Source organism: Nicotiana attenuata, chromosome 7, assembly GCF_001879085.1.
Source record: "Nicotiana attenuata strain UT chromosome 7, NIATTr2, whole genome shotgun sequence".
Lineage (NCBI taxonomy): Eukaryota > Viridiplantae > Streptophyta > Magnoliopsida > Solanales > Solanaceae > Nicotiana > Nicotiana attenuata.
The window spans coordinates 58257516-58281262 of record NC_031995.1 but is presented as its reverse complement, the minus strand read 5'-3'; the positions used below and the strand labels follow the sequence as shown (position 1 = coordinate 58281262).

The following is a 23747-nucleotide window of genomic DNA, read 5'->3' as shown; positions in this document are numbered from 1 at the left end:
CTCGTTCGAGGATGAACGTTTGTTTAAGAGGGGGAGGATGTAACGACTCGGCCGGTCGTCTCATGAGTTACCGCTCTGTTTCCCCCCATTTTTTCTTCTTATTGCTTTATTTATCGGTTTTATATGTGATCGGGTTGGTTGGCTCAGGTTCGGAAAGGTTTTGAGAAGGTTTGAGACACTTAGTCTCTTTTAAGAAAGCTTAAGTTGGAAAAGTCAACCGGATGTTGACTTATGTGTTAGAGGGCTCGGATGTGAGTTCCGATAGTTCGGATAGTTTTGGGAGATGATTTGGGACTTAGGAGCATGATCGGAATGTGTTTTAGAGGTACGGAGTAGATTTAGGCTTGAATTGGCGAAATTGAGTTTTTGGAGTTTTCTGGTTGTTAGGTGAGATTTTGATATAGGGGTCGGAATGGAATTCCGAGAGTCGCAGTAGTTCCGTTGGGTCATTTGGGATGTGTGTGCAAAATTTCAGGTCATTTGGACGTGGTTTGGTTGGGTTTTTTATCAAAAGCGTAATTTAGAAGATTTTGGAATTCTTAGGCTTGAATCCGATGCGAATTTGGTGTTTTGATGTTGTTTGACGCGTTCCGAGGTTGGAACAAGTTTGAATGATGTTATGGGATATGTTGGCATGTTTGGTTGAGGTCCCGGGGGCCTCAGGTGAGTTTCGGGTGGTCAATCGGACCATTTCATGTTGTTGAGAATTGCAGAAAAACTGCTAAAGTGTTGCAGAGAATTAGACCTTCGCGTTCGCGAGTAGGTCCTCGCGTTCGCGAAGGGTTAGCTGGTGAAGGCTGAGATTTTAGCCTTCGCATTCGCGAGGAAGGCTCTGCATTCGCGAAGGGCTGGGTGACTAGGCATCGCATTCGCGAGAAGGGGAGCGCGTTCGCGTTCGCGGTGATATACTGATTATGATAATGAGGCCGAGGGCCTGAGATTGTACGCCACGAGGTGGCTTGTGATTGATATGAGGCCAAGAGCCTGTTGATGATGCCACGAGATGGCTTGATATTGCACTTGGGCCGTAAGGGGCCCCTCCCGGAGTCTGTACACCCCCAGTGAGCACGGGTATCCATTGTGATATGAGATATAGCCCGAGGGGCTGGGATTGTTCTGTGATATTTCCAGAGGGGCTGATTCTGTTGTTATTGTGCACGAGGGGCGGTTCTTATGTGTTTACCCTTTTCTAGTTGCATTTCCTTTATTTGTTTAACTATTTAAAAGGTGTTTTATGGGATTTCACTATTTAATTGGGTTTCACTGATTTTATCCTGCCTCTTATAGCTTATTGTTGTGTTTAACGTGATTTTATATCGCTCAGTCTTCATTTATTATTTTTGCTCACTGAGTTGGAGTACTCACCTTACTCCCTGCACCCCTGTGTGCAGATTCGGGCGCTACAGGTCCTGTTAGTGAGGGTTGAGAGCTGTCCAGCAGATTTTCGAAGATTCACTAGGTAGCTGCCCGGCGATTCGCAGCCAAGTGCATTCTCCCTCTATCTTATTTCCTTTTGTTTCAGTTATGTAGTAGTGGAGTAGACTTTCAGACTTGTAGTATTATTTTAGATGCTCATGACTGGTGACACCCCGATGTCGGGCTGTGTTTTATTCCGCAAACTGTTTTGTTACCTTATTTTGGGATTTTATTCTGTTAATGACTTAGTATTTATTATTTTAATTGCTTTGAGATAAATTGGGAGTGTGTCGGCTGGTCTTGTCTTCACGAGAGGCGCCATCATGACCGGGTCCGGGTTTAGGGTCGTGACAGGCATCGTTTGCGAAATTCGGAAGTTTAGAAGTTCTTAGGCTTGAATCCAAGGGTAATTTGGTGTTTTGATGTTCTGAAGGTTCGACTAAGTTTGTATGTTGATATGTGACTCGTTGGTATTTTTGGTTGAGGTCCCGAGGGTCTCGGGATGACTTTGGATGGTTATCAAAGAGTTTGGAAATTTGGTAATCCAGCTGAAGCTGCTGATTCTGTCTTAACCGCACCTGCGGAGTGGGAACCGCAAGTGCGAGGTCCGCAGAAGCGGGTCTGAGGCGCGGGTGCGCAGCTGGGGTCGCAGGTGCAGCTTGGTCCCCACATTTTCAATGACCGCAGATGCGGTCAGGCAATCGCAGAAATGAAAGTGGTCTTTTAATGAAATTCCGCAGAAGCGGATAGGTTAGTGGTCCCGCAGATGCGGAAATGGGACCGCAGATGCGGAAGTGCTGGGCAGAATGTACAAAAGGGGGGACTTCACGAATTTTGGGTTATCTTCCACCATTTTATTCAGATTTGGAGATTTTGGGAGCAATTTGAAAAGGGATTCAAGGGGGTTTTCATTGAGGTGAGTTATTTGATCCCTAATACTCGTGTTTATGGTAATTTCCCGTGGTTTAATCATGTAATTTGTGGTGATTAAGGGTAAAAATGAGGGGTTAGGGCTTGAGATTTTGGAGAGTTTGATTGAGGATTTGAGGGGTCAAATGGAGTCGAATTTCGATAAATCTTGTATGTATGGACTCGTGAGTGACGGTGCTTTCTAGTTTTGTGATTTTTGTCGAATTCCGAGACGTGGGCCAGGGGCCGGGTTTGGGTGAATTTCGGGATTTTGGTCTAAACTGATAGTTTTTCGTGTGAAATTTATTCCTTGGCCTATATTGATTGCATTGTGTTGCTTTTGATTAGATTCGGGACGTTTGGAGGCCTATTCCCGAAGCAAGGGCGTAACGGAGTAGGATTTGGCTTGGTTTGAGGTAAGTAACGCTTCCAAACTTGGTTTTGAGGGTTCGAAACCCCGAACTATGTGTTATGTGATAAGTACTAAGGCGACGCAAATGCCAAGTGCCGGGCGTGTGGGCGTGCACCATGAGAACTGTGGCCTGGTTCATTCATGGCACTGCTTAGTACTCTTTCTTGTTGATATCTGTGTTTCTATTATGTGATTAAGTAAATGAGCTGTAAATCATGCTAATTATCATGTTAGGGCTTCACGCCGATACTGTTGAGACCCGAGTGGTAGTTTCTTGCTGCCATCTCATTAGTTTCGTTGATATTCTGTACTCAGTCTTATTCATGCATATCATATCATGTCTCAGTCTCAGTTGTTATTATTTTGGCACATCATATCATTATTTCGGGCTAGTTTCATGGCATTAAGAGCCCGTGTGTGCGAGACTGGAGAGTGATGACTGAGTTAGGTCGAGAGTCTGATTATGAGTGATAGTTATGGGATCGGGCTGCACGCCGTAGCAGTTATGTTGATGATTATGATAGCGTTTGGGTTGTAAGAGCCCCTCCGGAGTCTATGACACACCCCCAGTGAGCGCAGATGATATTTTTAGGGGTGGATTTCCTTGGACATGGATTTGTCCGAAGTATTGATATCTGGAGATAGATTTCTCCACAGGGTTGGATTACCCTTTTCCTCAGTACCGAGTGACTTATAGTCAGCGATGAGTATGTTCCGGGATGGATTTCCCTAGGCTGGATGGCCATATGCGGTACGGAATGGTTGAGTGTGTGTGTGTGTGTGTGTGTGTATATATATATATATATATATATATATACCTGGAGATGGATTTCTCCTCAAGGTTCGATTACCCTTGTTCCTCGGTACTGGTTGACTTGCAGTCAGTGTTGTATATGTTCCGGGATGAATTTCCCTGGGTCGGATGACCATATGCAGTGCAGAGTGGTTGAGCACTTGAGAGTGGGAGCACATGGTGCATTTCATACATTCTGTGCATTGGCATGTAGAGTTAGCTGAGCTTTATATTTCACATTGTTCAGATCTATATATATTTTACTGCTTAAGCTGTATTCTTGAACTGATAGCATGCCTATTTTCCTGCACAGTTTATTTCTATTACCTGTTGAGGTTACGTTCGTCACTACCTATCAGTCCATAGTTTGGACATGTTACTTACTGAGTTGGTGTACTCACGTTACTGTCACGACCCAATTTAGGATCATGACCGGCACTTAGGAGCAAGTGCCCCCAAATAAGCCTCATCGGTATTTTACAGATAATCGGACAGAGTTTCCCCTGTTTTTGGACTATCCCAAATATTTTTCCTGTCTCAAAATTAACCAACCATCCTAATATCAAACCAAACAATCGACAACTTATCAATTAACCAAAACAAGTCTCCACCATTACTAATCAACCCACTAAAAACCAAATAAATACTAATTTATCTCCAACTTTGGTAATAAAGAACGATACACAACATAAGACTATAATAACAAAAGAATACTCATGACACTAAAATATTAACTATGGAGCGACTCTAAAAGTTCAAAGAAAGACCATAATAATAAATAAAATCTCCGCCCACGCGAACAAGTGCGAGGCTCACCAACAACTATCAACCTGTGCACTCTAATTAACGAAATCCTCGCCCGCGTCAACTGCTGTCTCTGTAAAAAAAATTAGCGGGGAATGAGCTGCTAGCTCAGTAAGTAATAACACTTAACCACAACCGTTTTTATTGGGGACAAGTCAGGAAACATGCTAGTATCTCAAACAGAAAATAACATAAAAATGCCCTTTCAGAAACAATAAATAATTTTCAGTCTCATCATGCTTTTCTTGTAGTATAATACAATTAACAATTCAGTAATAAGCTCGGTAACCACTGTATAATATCAGAATTCATATTTGGGAGGTTTCAATGAACGAATCATGTAATCGGTATAACTGTGGACTTCTTCGCAAGAAGTCAAATATAATGGTAGTCCCTACTCGAGGGAAATCGGTAACGGTATGCTAGTTCTACCTTCGCACTAGCGAGGGCTATAACTTTACTCTGTAATCGGTGAATACAAGGTGCACCAGGTCTATCGAACCCGTCGTTAGCTACGGGATCCTTCAAAGTCTACTCCAATTTATACTTGTCTCTGTATCCGTTATACTCATTGGAAAATATTTTAAAACAATATAGGGCATTCGGTTCTTACCAAATCATGTCATTTAATTTCGATAACAGTAAATTCAAGTAACGGTAAAACATACCTAGTGACAGCAAGAATATTTAAAACAACGGTAATCATGTCAAATAACTATTTCGGTATCATATCGAGTAAAAGACTTGTCCCACATGCAACTTAAAATAATCGGTAACACATTCAATAACTCAGGTCGTCTACTAAACCTCAAAGAAAAGTACGAGGACACATAGGAGTGAGTAGATCCCGGATCAATCAACGCAAGTGCATCAAATGAACAGACAGAAAGAATACCTGTAACCACAACATTCGAGGCTTGAGCATCCTGTCTAGTAAATGCAAAAACTCTCACCTGACCTCTACCAGCATTCCCTTGTCCTTGATTCACAGTAGCACGGTCTCCAGCACCTCGACCTCTATTTCCTGTACCTGTAGCACCTGAAGTATTGTGAGTAGTCTGAGTCTGTGCAGCTGACTAAATAGAAGCCTGGTTGAAATTTCTCGGAGGCTGAGGGCAATCCCTCAAGTGATGTCCCAACTGGCCACACCGAAAGCACTCTCCAGTTAGAACACAACATTGGCCCAAATGTGATCTACCACGGGTCTGGCAGACTAGAGTAGTGGCATATATCTGCCCAGAATTACGATGTCCAGATGCTGAAAGTCCCCCAGTACCCTGTCTATAATGTGGTTTGTATGTGGATAGTGAAGACAGGTGTGTCCCTGTCTGAGAACCCTATTGTTGTTGTCCCTGATTTCCTTCTCTTCGATTTTCACTAAAACCGCCACTAAAAGACCCTCCTGTCTTGGCCTTCTTACGTAAATCACTAGCTGCACGCTCATCACGTCCCTTGTTTTCAATCTTTCTAGCAAGGTTGACTACATCAGAGTAGGATAAAGTCTTCATCTGTGGGGCTACTGCAGTGTATAGACGACCAACCAATCCATCAACAAACCTCTGAGCTCGAGCTTCTTCGGTAGGCACTAAGTAAGGAGCATATATAGCCAGCTTACAAAACTTTGTTATATGTTGACACATCTATATCTGGAGTCTGAACCAATCTCTCAAAGTCTCTAGCATATCTTTGCATCAGGCTGTTTGGAAGAAAATGATTCTTGAACAACTTAGTGAACTCGTCCCATGTCAGTGGTGCTGCTCCTGCTGGACTTCCTAGCAATACAGTTTCATACTATGTGTTGGCCATATCCTCTAGTTTGTATGTTGCGAGCTCCATGGCTCTCTCACTAGAACATCCAAGAGCACGTAATGCCTTGAGTGCCATCCAAGAAACTTTGAGGATCTGCTGAATTATCGGAACCTGTGAATTTTGGTGATTTCAATTTCAGAAACTCTTGTAGGGATACTTTCTTATTCCCGAAAGTCTGAGTCTGTGCAGGTGCTTGTGTCTGTAAAGTAGCCTGAAGAGCTAAACTTCCACCCTGAGTAGGCACCAATGCCTCTAACACATTCAATAACCTTGCCACTGCGTCTGCAAGTAAGGCAACAGTAGGTAGAACAGTTGGATTGGTGGTGGAGCGTCCTGAACTCCCTGCCCTTGGACTTGATCTGGCATAGCAGCTTAGGGTTGACACATGTTCCCAACTTTAGGTTGAGGAGCATCCTGTCTTCTAGTTTGATGAACCCCAACTTGACCGCCACCCCAGGTAGAACCACATCCAGCACCACGTCCAGCAGATGAGAGTGCGCGTGTCCTAGCCATCTGCAAAAGAAATATTTCAAAGTCAATCTCAAGTTATCTCAACGCACGATAAAAGAATGAAAGAAGGGAAAACATTTCTAGATGTTCAGTACCCTCAAGATCATAAGTAAGGGCGCCTACATACCCATGAACAAGACTCTACTAAACATTGCTCCATGACTCGGGACTTAAAGCCTAAGCTTTGATACCAACTTTGTCACGACCCAATTTAGGATCATGACTGGCACTTAGGAGCAAATGCCCCCAAATAAGCCTCATCAGTATTTTACAGAAAATCGGACAGAGTTTTCCCTGTTTTTGGACTATCCCAAAAATTTTTCCTGTCTCAAAATTAACAACCAACCATCCTAATATCAAACCAAACAATCGACAACTTATCAATTGACCAAAATAATTCTCCACCATTACTAATCAACCCACTAACAACCAAAAAAATACTAATTTATCTCCAACTTTGGTAATAAAGAACGATACTCAACATAAGACTATAATAACAACAGAATACTCATGACACTAAAATATTGGCTATGGAGCGACTCTAACAGTTCAAATAAAGACCATAACAATAAATAAAATCTCCGCCCACGCGAACAAGTGCGAGGCTCACCAACAACTATCAACCTGTGCGCTCTAATTAACGAAATCCCCGCCCGCGTCAACTGTTGTCTCTGTAAACAAAGATTAGCGAGGAATGAATTGCTAGCTCAGTGAGTAAAAATACTTAACCACAACCGTTTTTATTGGGGACAAGTCAGAAAACATGCTAGTATCTCAAACAGAAAATAACATAAAAATGCCCTTTCAAAAACAATAAATAATTTTTAGTCTCATCATGCTTTTCTTGTAGTATAATACAATTAACAATTCAGTAATAAGCTCGGTAACCACTGTATAATATCAGAATTCATATTTGGGAGGTTTCAATGAACGAATCATGTAATCGGTATAACTGTGGACTTCTTCGCAAGAAGTCAAATATAATGGTAGTCCCTACTCGAGGGAAATCGGTAGCGGTATGCTAGTTCTACCTTTCCCCTAGCGAGTTCTATAACTGTACTCTGTAATCGGTGAATAAAAGGTGCACCGGGTCTAACGAACTCGCCGTTAGCTACGGGATCCTTCAAAGTCTACTCCCATTTATACTTGTCTCTGTATCCGTATATACTCGTAGGAAAATATTTTAAAAAATATAGGGAATTCGGTTCTTATCAAATCATGTAATTTCATTTCGATAATAGTAAATTCAAGTAACAGTAAAACATACCTAGTGACAGCAAGAATATTTAAAACAACGGTAATCATGTCAAATAACTATTTCGGTATCATATCGAGTAAAAGACTTATCCCACATGTTACTCAAAATAATCGGTAACATATTCATATTAAAAATCATGTGTAAATCATGCAAGTTATGAAAACACAAATTGCGGTAAGATTACTACTCACAGTACTCGTGTCGAAATACCAAATTGTAACGATCCGGTCAGCCGTTCTGAGAGTTATAGCCTTGTTTTCTCCATTTCTATTTTTTATGTGTTGTTCAACTGTGTTGAATTGTATCGAGTTGGTAGGTTAGGGTTCGTAGTAGTTTGGAGTGAAATGATCACTTAGTCTCTTAGTTAGAAACCTAAGTTAGAAAAGTCAACCGGAAGTTGACTTATGAGTAATCGAATTCGGATTTGGATTTTTATGATTCGGTTAGCTTTGTTGGGTGACTTTAGACTTAGGAGTGTGTCCGGAATGTAACAATTCAGTATTAGGCTTGAATTGGCGAAAGTTAGAAATTTGGCAATTTTGGTCGACCGCGAAAAATTAGGTATCGGGGTCGGAATGGAATTCCGAAAGTTGGAGTAGGTTCATAGTGTCATTTGTGACGTGTGTGCAAAATTTGAGGTTATTCGGACGTGGTTTGATAGGTTTCGGAGTTGTTGGCGAGTTTTGGAAGTTTAGAAGTCCTTAGGCTTGAATCCGAGGTTGATTTGGTGTTTTGGTATTGTTTTGGGTGTTCCGAAGGTTCGACTAAGTTTGGGTAGTGATATATGACTTGTTAGAATTATTGGTTGAGGTACCGAGTGCCTCGGGTGAGTTTCGGATAGGTTTGGGTTGTGTTGCGCTCGTTTTTCTTATATTTCGATGTCGTTTCTTCAAGCATAAATGATATCATATTGAACAAATGAGCTCCGATTTCTTTTTTGATTGAAGCATTAGATCCATATCGTAATTACGGACCCGTAGCAAAAATAATCGTCGAATTTGAACATCGTATGAGAATTTTATGGTCATTTTACTAAGAATTAGGTTGCCAGATTTTTCAGGTTAATTACGAAATTGCCATTGACGGCGTATTTAAAAATCTACACTATTTGCAAATATTGAAACTAACATATCTCATTCATTATAAGGTCAAATTGAGTGATTCAAAATCCTAACTTCACTAAAATTTCACAAGGAATTTATTGGAGGCATAAAAAGCGAGTTTCGGGATCTTTTGGCATGAGAAACGAGGCAAAATAACTGGCAGAAAAATATATAAAACAAGGGTTTGTTCATTCGGTCATATTTTGAGTTGGGGAGCTCGGATTTGGGAGATTTTGGAGGCGATTTTTACCATATGGATTGGGGTAAGTCTTCTCTACTCAATTTTGATTATATTTCATGAATCCATCTTCGTTTTTGGGATTTGATTGATGATTTCAAAGTGAAATTGAGGGAGTTAGGGTTTGAGCTTTGGAGAGTTTTAAGTGAGGATTTGAGGGACCAAACGGAGTCCGTTTTTGAGGAATTTTATATGGTTATACTCGGGAGAAGACGAGGCTTATTATTCTGCCATTTTTTATGGTATCGAGACGTGGGCCCGGGGGCCGGATTTTGACCGATTATGGATTTTTGGCCTATTTATGTAGTTTTTCTGTCTGAATTCGATTCTTTAGCCCATATTGATAGTATTATTCTGATTTTGGTTAGACTCGAAGCGTTTGGAGACCGAGTCCAGAGACGAGGGCATCGTAGAGTAGGATTTCACGCTGTTAAGGTAAGTAACAGTTTTAACTCTGGCTTTGAGGGTATAAACCCGGAGAATTTGATATCATGTGATTGTTTCGAGGTGATACCCACGCTAGATAACGGGCGTGTGGGTGTATACCTTGAGGGATTGAGACTTGGCCCGTCCCGTGAGGCTGTGAGGCCTAATAACCATTATTTGTGTTTATGCATTTACTTATTGGTGAACTTGTCTGCCTTCACGTTAGAGATCATGTGTAGGCTTCATTCATGCTCACGTTGTTTACACTCAGTCATAGAAATTATTGTACATGTTTATCTCAGTCTCTATTATTTTGCTGATATGTTGTGATATTTGATGTGGGTTGTGTCCCCTTATTGGTGGTGCATTGTGAGGCTGGAGAGGTACATGACTGAGTGAGGCCGAGGGCCTGGTTTTAAGGATATTAATATCATAGCGCGTGATCTGTCCGCGTAGCACGTGAGCTGACCGTGCAGGTCCAAGTATTGATACCATAGCGCATGAGCTGTCCGCGTAGCACGTGAGCTGACCGTGCGAATTCAGGTATTGATATTATGGCACGTGAGTTGTCTGTGCTTAGCTCTTGGGCTTTGGGAGCCCCTCCGGGGTCTGTACACACCCCTAGTGAGCGCAGAGTGTTGAGTGTTTTGAGTGTGTTGAGTGCTGAGTTCGAGTGATGGAGTGACACTGCTGTGAGGTTGTATTTATTTATCTTGTTGCTGCATTTATCTGTTAAATTTCTTTGTGGCATTTATTAAGTTATGGAATTTACCTGATTATATTTTATTTGTGAAAATAAATAATTGGACTATAGTTAGCTCGTCACTACTGCTCAGTTCCTTAGTTATTTCTATTACTACTGAGTCGGTTGTACTTATACTACACCCTGCACTTTATGTGCAGATCCAGGTGAGTTAGAACGCGGCGATCATTGAGTTCAGACTGGCTATCTGTGGAGATTGCAAGGTAGCTGCTAGTGACCGCAGGACCTTGTTACTCCTCTTGTCATTTATTCTTTGGGACAGTTAGACAGTTTATATATCTTAGTTTATAGTTTTAGACGCTCATGACTTAGTGACACCCCGATGTTTTGGGCTCGTTTTCCGTATTTTTCTATATTATATTTAGAGTTGATTTAGTTTATGAAAAATTTAAATGTTGAAATGTTTTATTAATTTCTTATAATCGGTTTAGTAGTAATATTTTGGGAAGTAGGCTTGCCTTGTAACACGATAGGTGACATCACGATCATGGTTAGATGTTGGGTCATGACACAAATGCTTCACCTCGAGCAATTTGTACAAATTCCTCCAATCAATCTATAATTACATAATATCGATCTCATATTAATTGTCTCATTTAGGCTAAATCCATCACTAATTTAGAATACCCAATTCTCCGAGTTTTATATTTTATCATCAATTCGCCGAATGTATTTCAATTGCTTAATCCACCCAACCTCATTGTTTTAATCATTGTCAATCATCTCATTATTATAATTTATTGGCTAATCCTTAATGTCCAAATTTAAAATCAGCAACAGTAGAATCAACGTGGATTTCTGATGCATTCTAATGTCCCCAAAACTTAAATCATTATTACCACCATCATGGTGCCAATCATTGGCAATCATTACATCTTATAAACCAAAATCAAGAAATTTTACCAAAATAACTCTACATAGCAGTAGCTTTTAACCCAAAATTTTATTACTACCTTTACTTTATAATCATTACCATATCACTAGCTAATTCTTACAAACATTATTATAATTATTAAACTAACATCACATGGCTCATAATTGATCCATCACTACACATCCCTTTTTCTTTTTCTTTTTTTCAAGAACCTATTTGTTTATATTTATTTTCTAAGTACAAAATAATCTTGGACAAATTTCAAAAATTACCTGTGAAAAGCTCACACAGTGATGGCTTTGCTCGCCGCAGTTAATGATCCTGAATGTTTTGCTTCTTCTTTTGCTCTGTTTCTTCTTCTCTTTTTTTTTTTATTACGCCTTATGTTTCTTTTTTTTTTTCTCGAATCCCTAGGTTACTAAAATATAGCAGCAACAAAAGAATGGGCTTGGTCTACTCCTTATTTAATAATTACCCAAAGTTAACTATATAAGCATGGTTCAAAAGTTAGCCACTTAATAGTACCATATCTCATATAGTAACAAAATTTCTTCCACAACTTTATATTTGACCCCAATACTTACAAATTAAATTAGCTATCCAATCTCCTAATTAATAAGTGTATGAAATATTTTGGATTATTATAGTTGCCCCCTGCACCTTGTGTGCAGATCCAGGTATGTCAGCCCACGGTAGCGGCTGTTGACTATTCCAGTCGCGGACTTTCATCGGAGATAGCGAGGTAGTTGCATGGCGATCACAGTTCCTCCTTTCTCCTTCTTTATCTCCCTTTTAGTGTACTTTGGCTACTCTCAGACTATGTTAGTCTTACTATATTTCAGAACAGTTGTAGTATTTGCTCATGACTTAGTGACACCCGAGGTCGGGCTTTTATTTCCGCATTTTGGTTTTTGCATTTATCTCTTTTACGAAATTTCAGTATATGATAAAGGTTATTATCTAGTTTAATGAAATCTTGAATTATCTGGGAATGTGGCGGCTAGCCTAGTTCCATGATAGGCGCCATCACGATCGGGTTGATTTTGGATCGTGACAGATTTGGTGGAGCTTTGAGGTGGTTTGAATTGAAAATTCGAAATAGAAGATGAACATGAAAAAAAATGATATGTGTGTCACACGGTGTATCATTTTTGTATCACATATGTATCATATTTGTATCAAATGTGTATCACATGTATACCTGTGTGTGAAATACATGTTTGATACATGTGTCGCAGAAGAATTTTTTTAACTCGACTTTAACTACAAATTTTGATACCAAATCTGTCCAAATCACCTCCAATCTTCCTCAAATTTTGTATATCGACTCATCTATTTGTTTTCAATGAAATTTATCCATACCGATTGAAAAAGGTCCCTTTTTGCTTATATACATACATATACATATATATAAATAAATAAATATATATACATACATATACATATATATAAATATATATATATGTATATATATATATATATATTTATATATATGTATATGTATGTATATATATATGTTATATATATATATGTATGTATGTATGTATATGTATGTATGTATGTATGTATTTCATCACCTTATTTGCTACCTCATCCATGAAATTTTCTTTTCGTCTTGCATCTAATATTGCTAATCACGCTTAAAAATATGGAAGGAGATCTTTGCATGTGATTCTTGGAGAGAAAGAATGTTATTTATTTGAGTTTTTTATATGTGCTTGGCTAGTTTTGGTAAGTCTATTATTAATGGCTAGAGTTTGGTAGATTGAAACTTATTTGGGACATTTCTGTAAGATTTCTGAAACTTGTGAAATTTGAAATAATACATTGTCTGAAGAGAAAAAAGGCCAACATTTCTATTTTTTTGCCAGGCTCTAATAATAAATAAGAAATAAAAGAAACTACCACGCTATATCTTAATTAATGTGATAAAATCTTAAAATTATTCTGAAGTGTATACTAGAACTACACAAAATTCAAAATATATTTACAATCCATAACGAAAAATCAAAGATGATAAAGGTAACTTCAATATTGTGAATTTGTAGGTGCCTAATACCATTAAACTTAGCACAACATTGTTATTACTGACATCCAATTTTGTGCCCTACAATATTTCTTCTAATTATTTTTCTAGAACTTCTAAGTTATTAATAGATCAAATATCTTATTTTCACTACAATTTCATTACTATATTGTTGTTGTTATTGTTGTTGTTGTTGTTGCTGCTACTGCTATTACTACTACTACTACTATTATTATTATTATTACTATTACTATTATTATACGAAATTTACGAATATAAATAAGACAAAATACAAAAAAATAAATTCTCTTGCTGAGTGTTGAACTTAAGGTCTCAGCTAACTAAGCAGGCCCTCTAACCAACTGAACTACGAAAGCTTGTTGCTTTCTTGTTTCAGTTCAAAATAATTAATCTCTTGTTTTATGGATTTGCTATAAATTTCAAATATAGCTACAAATGATAAATTTGCTGAAAAATATAGCTATAAATGATAAATACAATATAAATATTTGATGTGTCGCATAATTTTTTCTTATTATTATTGGTATTATGTGTTTGGAAGATAATGTTATTGATCAAATTTAGAAGCCAAATAAATGGAAGAAGAAGGGATAATGAGGTCCAAACTATTTGAGAAATTGGCACCGTGACAACATATAATATGAATTGGCAAATTTTAAGCCTTAGATTATGTTTACAAAGACAATCCAAAAAAATTGGCATTGTATAACCAAATTCTAGAAAATCCTACTTCCCTATTTATTCTCTTCCATGACTGAACTACATCGATTTCTGCACGAAAAAAAGAGCATCAAATGCTAACCTCCTTCAGCGTCTGCAATTTCAAAAATACTCTCCGCCTCATCATTATTTTGCTATGAACTTGAGATTCATTATTGAGAAGACAAATCAGATTGCAAACAAATAAAAGGCAGATTTTTTGTTTGTTATTAAAAAATGCAAATATGTATATGCACATTGTAGGCATATAAATTTTATTGAATTAAATCCGAGAAAATAATTTGGACTATATATCAAATATATTTGTCCAAATAAATATTATGGGCTAATTTGATTAGATTAATTATATAAATCCAATATATAAGGTCCAATTGCATTGGGCTAATGTCACGATCCAAATCTACCATGTCGTGATGGTGCCTAACGTGGAACTAGGCAAGCCGACTCATTTATCAAAACAACCCGATATTTCAAAAATAAAGATTTATTTAAGCCAGTTAATTAATAAAACTTCATAAGATATATCCGAATAATAAAGTGCGGAATGAAAAGCCCGACATCGGGGTGTCACAAGTCATGAGCATCTACCAAGGCCTGTCTCATAAAAACTAAGACTAATACAGTCTGGAAAAGAAACTAATGATATCTAAAGGAAGATAGGAGGGAGAAGAGCAAGGCTGCGATTGCCATGCAGCTACTTTGCTAACTCCACAGATCCGCGGCGGATGAAAATCAATGATCGCTAGCACGTCCAGCAACCCCTGGATCTGCACACAAGGTGCAGGGAGTAATGTGAGTACGCCAACTCAGTAAGTAATAAGGGTAAATAAAGACTGAGCAGTAAGAAACTTATAAAAACCACATCATGAAATCTCAGTAAGTACAACATGCTTTCAAATCAATATGTGAGTCAAATCATCTCGTTTTCAAATTTACTTTTCGATAAAAATCATTGAAGATATCTTTCAACAGTTTTCAACAGAGGCCCAATACAATTGATAGTAAAAGTGATGAAAATCATAAACAGCCCCTCGGGCACAACATCACTCATAAACAGCCCCTCGGGCATATCTCATATCACTCACTCAGGGTACCCGCGCTCACTGTGGTATGCAGACTCCTGAGGGGCTCCTACAGCCCAAGCGCTATAATCCACACGGACAACACACGTGCTATAGTAGCAATATCAGAATCCGCACGGACAACTCACGTGTTATACTCTCAACATCCTCACAAAAACAGGCCCTCGGCCTTACTCAGTCATAAACCTCTCAAGCCACTCGGGCTATCAGTAAAAATACACAGGGTGCTCAGCCCAAAATATTATTTTATGTATCAAAACGGAGTAGTAAAGACTGAGTTATGATATCAGTAAACACAGCATGACTGAGTATAGATCTTAAATCAAAACAGTGAGAGGATAATAAGAAAAGGCCCCTAAGGGTCCAAACAGCTTTGGCACGAGGCCCAAATATGGCATTCAGCCCAATTTATAGCAATTCATTCTAAAACACACAAGTATCATATAGTTTCAGTCAAATACGCAACTTAATAGCTGCTACGGGACGGACCAAGTCACAATCCCCAACGGTGCATGCGCACACGCCCGTCACCTAGCATGTGCGTCACCTCAAAGTAGTGAAACGATGTGAAATCCGGGGTTTCATACCCTCAGGACAAGATTTACAATCATTACTTACCTCAAACCAGTCAAATCCCACTCCGCGACGCCCTTACCTCTGGAATCGGCCTCCAAACGTCCCAAGTCTGACCAAAAGCAACACAATGCAATCAATATAGGCCAAGGAACCAATTCCATAATAAAAACTATCAATTTAGACCAAAATCCCGAAATTTACCAAAAACCCGGCCCCCAAGCCCACGTCTCGAAATCCGACAAAAATCATAAAACTAGAAACTCCTTTCACTCACGAGTCTATACATACCAAAATCCGACATCAAATGGTCCCTCAAATCTTCAAATCAAACTCTCCAATTTCCAAGCCCTAACCCCTCAATTTCATCCCTAATTTCTACCAATTTCATGCTTAAACAACTGAAAATTACCATAATCATAAGTATTAAGCTCAAATAACTTACCTCAATGAGTATCCTCTTGATTCCTGATCAAGCCCAACTATGCCTTATAAAAAGGACAATGCGGTCGTTGCAAATATAATCCGGTTTACAAGTCCGGAGTCGAATCCCACAGAGAACTAAGGTTTAGCTACAGCTGTTCACTATCACCAAGAAGACAAGCTTGAACAATTCCTAACTTATAGATATTAAGATTCTTGTGTTTAACTACTTAACTAACAAATTAAAATAGTGAATTAACAACTAAAGATATTGAGGGTTAGAGAAAAGATTAAGGAGGTCTAGAGTTATGATTTCCCCAATTGTCGGAATCCTTCCCGCTATGTCTTCTATAATTTCGCCTAAGTATTCTCTACCGATCATGAGCACTCATATTACCGTAAATCTCTCCCGAGTAATTACGACAATTTACTAGACGCACTCTCCCGAGCTACGCTAACTGGCTTTGTTTATTACAGCTCACTTTAGATTGCACCCAAGGCTTCATTATCCCTAATCCCGCCTTTAAACCCGCAGTTATAGATCCCTCATATACTTTGGGAGTGATGTTGTTCAACAATTACCTAAATATGCACTCTCTCCCGAGTTATGCATACTAAATAGGCACAGCTAATTGAGAGCTCTTCAACCAACCACAATATAAACGTAGTTGAACAAATAGAGAAAAGCTATGGCTCAATTATATAAAAACATAACAAGAATTTATCCTACAAAAGGTTCTATCAAAACTCTAGATAACAAATTAGCTATTCATAATAGTATGTAAAACTACAATACTAAAAGTCATAACCAACAATGAAAAATAGGAAGAGGAAGGAAAAACTCGTAGAAGAATTCTCCGCCTTGCTCCCAATGTGTTCTTGCCTCCAAGGGTGTTGTCTAACCCTAAAGTAGTGTCTCTCCGCCTCCTTAGGTCTAATTTATGTCCAAAATATATCCTCCTCTTGTTCTTGGCCGGCCTCCTTTGTTTAATATAGGGTTTAGGACTTAAAATCCCATGTTTTGCACTTTAGTCCCTGAAATTTTCGCTTCCTGCCGCGGTCGCGGTGGAACCGCGGCCAAACATGCCCTCTGATTCTTCAGTTGTCCGCGACCATCTTCTACCGCGGTTCTGCCGCGGTCGCGGCAAAACTGCGGTTTTTCACCCTGTTCCGTTTGGAATTTGGAAAAACATAAAACATGAAAGTTGTATCCCTTTGAGTTAGCTTTCCAACCATATATTGTGGAGCCCAAATGTAGTTCTGAGCAAAAAGTTATGTCTATTTTACTAGATAGTGCGCAATATGCCTCCTCAAGTCTTCGTTCGTTCTTAATTATCAAATTTGACCTCCGAACACGATCCCGGCTTAATTCCTTGAGCTTTTACTCAGACTTCAAAGCTTCAAATCACTTAAATTCATTCCATAACATCTATATAGCTCGGAATCACACCTACAAGGCATAAAACACACAATTAGTGCAAAACACTAGCGATTAAAGCGCAAACTCAATTAAAGTGCAGTAAATTCTCGTGTAATAAGCGACTAAAATATGCAATTATAGCCTATCATCAATTCCCTCTTCAAAACCCTCCAAAAAGCTCCAAGTCCGAACAAGAATAGTGGAAAATAACTCAAATTTCGCGAAGTCCCCCTTTTATATATTCTGCCCAGCACTTTCTGCATCTGCGGTCCATCGCAGGTGCGGTTTTCAGTTAAAGGTCAGAACCCGCTTATGCGGTCAAATTCCTGCATCTGCGGTCTCACAGGTGCGGTCCCATATGCGCACCTGCGGCTCCTGCTCTTCCACTTCCGCCGGCCCGCACCTACCGTCCCCACTCCGCAGGTGCGGTTATGACAGCTGAGAACAAATCTTCAGCATTCCTCCAACTTCCATCCTTGATCCGTCAACCACCCGAAATCACCCGAGGCCCTCGGGACCTCTACCAAATATACTAACAAGTCACATATCAATATTCAAACTTAGTCAAACCTTTGGAACACTCAAAACAACATCAAAATATCAAATCACCCTCGGATTCAAGCCTAAGAACTTCTAAACTTCCGAATTCCGCAAACGATGCCGAAACCTACCAAATCACCTCCGAATGACCTAAAATTTTGCACACACGTCACAAATGACACTATGGACCTACTCCAATTTCCATAATTCCATTCCGACCCCGATATCAAAATACCGTTGTCGATCGAGAATTGCCAAATTTCCAACTTCGCCAATTCAAGCCTAATTCTACCACGGACCTCAAAATCATATTCCGGACGTGCTCCCAAGTCGAAAATCACCTATCGGAGCTAACCCAACCATCATAATTCACATCCGAGATCGATCACACATAAGTCAACATCCGATTGACTTTTCCAACTTAAGCCTTCTCAAAAGAGACTAAGTGTCTCAATTCACTCCAAAACCACTCCGAACCCGAACCAACTAACATGATACGATGAAATACAACTGAGGAACACATAAGGAAGCAGAAATGGGAGAAATGGGGCTATAACTCATGAAACGACCAACCGGGTCGTTACAGTTAACCCATTTAATTTGGCCACAAATGATGAGCCCACTTCATCAAGCCCAAGATGTAATCTTCCTAGAGGCCCAGTTTGGTGTCACGTGTCAAATGACGTGGCATGCCAAGTCAAACAAAAGAGCCAGTAGGATCATGCGATGTGTCAAAATGACAAGGCATGCCAAGTCACATTAAAAGGCCAAAGAAATCGCGCCATGTGTGCAAGTGACATGTTCTGGCCAATCAAATACGGCCTTGTCACACTTTAATTTGATTGGTCAGAAAGAGTTTGTTCTTATCATAACTCTTCCCTCCCACCACTATAAATAGGGGTCCTCATAACCCAAAAAAGACACCAGAAGTTATAACAAGAAGCAAGAAAGAGCTCGTGGATCAAACACTGCAAATTTCTCTACAAGTTTCAAGCTCCAAGCAATCAAGTTCAAGCTCAAGAACAAAGAACAAATCAAGTTCAAGCTCAAGAACTAAGAACAAATCAAGGTCAAGTTCAAGCAATCAAGCTAAAGCTCAAGAACAAGATCATCGTTCGTGGCGACAACTTCATATTCAAAATCAAGCTCAAAGGCCCTTGAATTTATTTATATTGAAAAGAAGAATCAGAGGATTCATAGAGATTGTACACTCAAATATTTAAAATAAAATACTACGATTATTGTAATATTTTTCGGCCTGATTTTATTTTCTCGACGCAAATTTATTGTCTACAAATTCTGGCACGCCTAGTGGGAAAATCTCTACCTCTCATCTCGATTTTTCAATCACCAAAGTTCAAGAACATCAAAATGGCTTCAAAGAAAATCAACTCCAGTTCAACTTCCACCAAGGCTGCTAATTCCAGGTTCTATGCTGATGCGGAAAACATACTCGAAGTTACCTTTGGAAGCTTTGGACGAGTTACGAGGAGCAAAGAAAGATAGTTAGGACAACAAGCACCTCAAGTGCCATCCGCATATACCCCTGTTTTCGGATCTTCATCCTCAAAAGGAGCAAGATCTTCCACAAACGCACCCGAAGGCGAAAGCAATGTTGCTGAAAAGAACAAGAAAACTCTTGTCCTGCTAGACCTCTCCGGATCCAAGCACTCTACTGTGAATAAAGATGATGGTGCTTCAAGTGATGGATCTTCCCCACTTACACCGCATAGCATGAGCCAATCAAGGATCAATCTGTGTGACAATACATGCTACTCTCTATCGTCCACAACAATCATTCAAGCCCTAGTGATAAACACTTCATCTGTGGAGGAGCAGTTGGCAAACTTGATAGAAGCAGTCGTTAGCTTGACCAAATGCATGCAAAATCAAGATGCTAGAATTGACAAGCTAATAGACAGGATGAGAATCTTGATGGAAGAAGAATCCACCCATGCACCTGGCAAACTCCGAGAAGTTCAAGAGATTAATCATCCCCCACGACAAGTTGCATCCACTAAGGAAATTTCAGTCTCTTCGGAAGGTATGATTCAATCAACTAAAGGAGTTCATTGAAGAGACTATAAAAACAAATATGAAGTCGCTTCCAAGTCCTCCTTCACCTACGCAAAGCCGTACACTTCAAGGATCGATATGTTGAAGATGTTTGCTGGCTATCAACCTCCAAATTTTCAACAGTTTGATGGCAAGGGCAACCCAAAGCAACATGTGGCGCACTTCGTTGAGACATGCAATAATGCTGGGACTTATGGAGATTACCTCGTCAAGCGGTTTGTTCGCTCATTAAAAGGAAATGCTTTTGATTGGTACACGGACCTCAAGGCTGGATCTGTTGATAGTTGGGATCAACTAGAGCAAGAATTCCTCAATCGCTTTTATAGCACGAAACGTACTGTGAGTATGATAGAACTTACAAATACTCATCAACCAAAGGGTAAACCAGTTATTGACTTTATAAATCGTTGGAGGAATGCAAGCCTCAACTGCAAAGACAGGCTTAGTGAAGCTTCGGGCATAGAGATGTGCATCCAAGGCATGCATTGGGGACTACGCCACATCTTGCAAGGTATCAAGCCCGGCACATTTGAAGAACTTGCGACTCGTACCCATAACATGGAGTTGAGCATGGCCTCCGCTGGAAATGAAAGGTTGCCTATCTATGAGCCTCGCAAAGGGAACGACAAACAAGAAGTCAGGAAATGGAGAAGTTTGTATCCAAATAGGGAAAAAAAAGAAGCTATGAATGTCAACACATCACCTGTGAAGTTCACAACAAAGGAGAGCAAGAAGCAGAGTACGAAATCCACTTCTTTTCAAGATAAGCCAAGTGGAAAGTTGACTCTAAAAGAAATGCAAGAAAAGGAGTACCTATTTCTGGATTCTGATGTGCCATCCATTTTTGAAGAAATCCTCAAGTTAAATCTTATTGAGCTTCCGGAGACAAAGCGACCAAATGAAGCTGGGAAAACAAATGACAAAATTACTGCAAATATCACCGACTTGTAAGCCACCCTTTGGAGAAGTGCTTTGTCTTCAAGGATAAAGTTATGGACTTGGCCCGTGAAAAGAAGATCGTGCTTGAAGATGAGAACGGAAGTGCGAACCAAGTCTCTATCACCTTGGCTCATTCAATCAAGATGAGCTATGCAGTTTAAAAGAAGTCAAAGATAAAGAATTACTGGAGAATAACAAAGTCGAAGTAGACCACCATGGTGATGATTAAGGTTGGACATTGGTGACTCGCCGTAGGCACCACAAAAAGATCCCACGAAAAGAATCAATAGAACAACCAACAAGGAAAATGATGGTGAAAAGATCAAGGAGATGGAATAGTTAAGCATTTGAAGAAAGCAAAAGTGGAGGTGCACCATCCTCAAAAGCCACGACATCTAGTGACCTTGGAGGAGTTCTTACCAAGTTGGTTCCGCACGAAGATTTACAATGAGGGCATTGATGCCTCTTGTTGCCATGCTGACAAAGAGGAAGAAAAGAGTGATGACCTACCATTTACACCATCTTTGGAAAAGCTCGTCGAGTCCATTACTCAAGAATTTAATGCTTGTGAGGAAAAAGTTACGTTCACGAATGACGATCTTCTACTTGGTGACACTCCTCATAACCGCCCATTATACCTGGTTGGCTATATGCGCGACAAAAGGGTAAATCAAATTTTGGTTAATGGAGGATCCTCAGTAAACATCTTGCCAATTCGCACTGTGAAAGAACTTGGCATTCCCATGAACGAACTCTTAAAAAGTCGTGTGATGATTCAAGGATTCAACCAAGGGGGAAATAGAGCTGTAGGTGCGATCAAGTTGGGAATCGCCGTTGAAGATATGCAATCAAGTGCATGGCTGCATGTGATCGATGTAAAGACTTCATACAACGTCTTGATTGGGAACCTTGGATACATGAGAATAAAGTAGTTCCATCTACCTACCATCAATGTCTAAAATACAACAAGGGTGAAGTCGAGAAGAAGATAGTTGCTAATGATGAGCCATTCACCGAGGCTGAGTCACTTCGTTGATGCAAAGTTCTACTTGAAGAACCACATTGTGAAGGAGATGAAAGTTGATAATTTCATGAAAAAAAAGAATGACGAGCCCACAACTAAAAGAGTTGAGGTGATTTCTAGTAAAGCCAAAGCTGTTACTGAGGAGGTACAACCCAACGCAACTAAATCTTATAAAGGAAATATTGCGTCTTATGGCAAGAAAGTAAGTCATGCGCTCCAATATGTCCCTAAAAGGAAGAAAGATGAAGGTGAATCATCTAATCTCCAAACTAACATGCTAAAGGAGTTAACTCTTCCGGTAAAGCAAATTGAGGCAGTAAAGTTGTCCTCAAAGCCACTTGCAGGGTTTGTGGCCCAAAATCGTTTACAGAATGTGGAACTCCCTACAAAGGGAACAGATGAAGGTTTTGATCCTAACGCTTACAGGCTATTTGCAAAAACTGGATACAATCCCAATGAGCCATCAAAGTTAGGGAAGCTCCCACCAGAAGCTGCGACGAGGCAACCACGTGAAGGTTTGGGATACAAGCAACCGTCACCAGTGTGCATCTTTATAGAAAAGGCGAGCAGCAATCATATCACTGTAGAAGATGAATCTGCCACTTCTAACAAGCCTTCTATCTTTGATCGACTTGAAGAATCAACTGTGAGGACGTCCGTGTTTGAGAGATTGGGTCCATTAAAGAAAGGGGATAAGTTCCAGAGAAATTATCAAAATACAAGGATACCTGCTTCGCCTAAAATTCGGAAGATCTCTAAGGATTTCAAAAGTCTGGTTCCTTCTAGAATGAGGTGGCAAACAAAAGCCATGGTTTCGTGTGATGAGGTTCTAAAGGTGAAGCCATAAACTGTAGTCTACACTAAAGAACATGATGAAGACGAAGAAAGTATGGGTTCTTCGTATCATGTTACTGCACAAGGCAAGCACGATGTTTCATCTCTAATAGAGGATGATGAGAAATTGGACGATGTTTCACCATGTTATCACATATCCTTCAACGACGGAGACCCTCAAGAAGATGAAGATGTGAAAGATGCTCCACCGGAACTTGAAGAAGGGGTGCTATCACGACCCAATTTAGGATCGTGACCGGCGCTCAAGAGCAAGTGCCCCCAAGTAAGCCTCATCGGTATTTTACAGAAAATCGGACAGAGTTTCTCCTATTTTTGGACTATCCAAAAAATTTCCCTGTCTCAAAATCAACAACAAACCATCCTAATATCAAACCAACCAATCGACAACTTATCAATTAACCAAAACAAGTCTCCACCGTTGCTAATCAACTCACTAACAACTAGAAATACTAATTATCTCCAACTTTGATAATAAAGAACGATACTCAACATAAGACTATAATAACAAAAGAATATTCATGACACTAAAATAATGACTATGGAGCGACTCTAAGAGTTCAAGGAAAAGGCCATAACAATAAATAAAATCTCCGCCCACGCGAACAAGTGCGCGGCTCACCAAGAACTATCAACATGTGCGCTCTAATTAACGAAATCCTCGCCTGCGTCAACTGCTGTCTCTGTAAAGAAAAATTAGCAGGGAATGAGTCGCTAGCTCGGTGAGTAATAACAC

General features: G+C 39.7%; 1 long non-coding RNA gene across 1 annotated transcript; it reads right to left on the bottom strand.

Moving 5' to 3' along the window:
• On the bottom strand, nucleotides 4378-11663 carry LOC109230499. Its single transcript, XR_002068652.1, has 3 exons — nucleotides 11588-11663; nucleotides 5230-6656; nucleotides 4378-4407 (listed from the first exon to the last, which is right to left on the bottom strand). It is a non-coding gene; the product is annotated as an uncharacterized LOC109230499 (long non-coding RNA).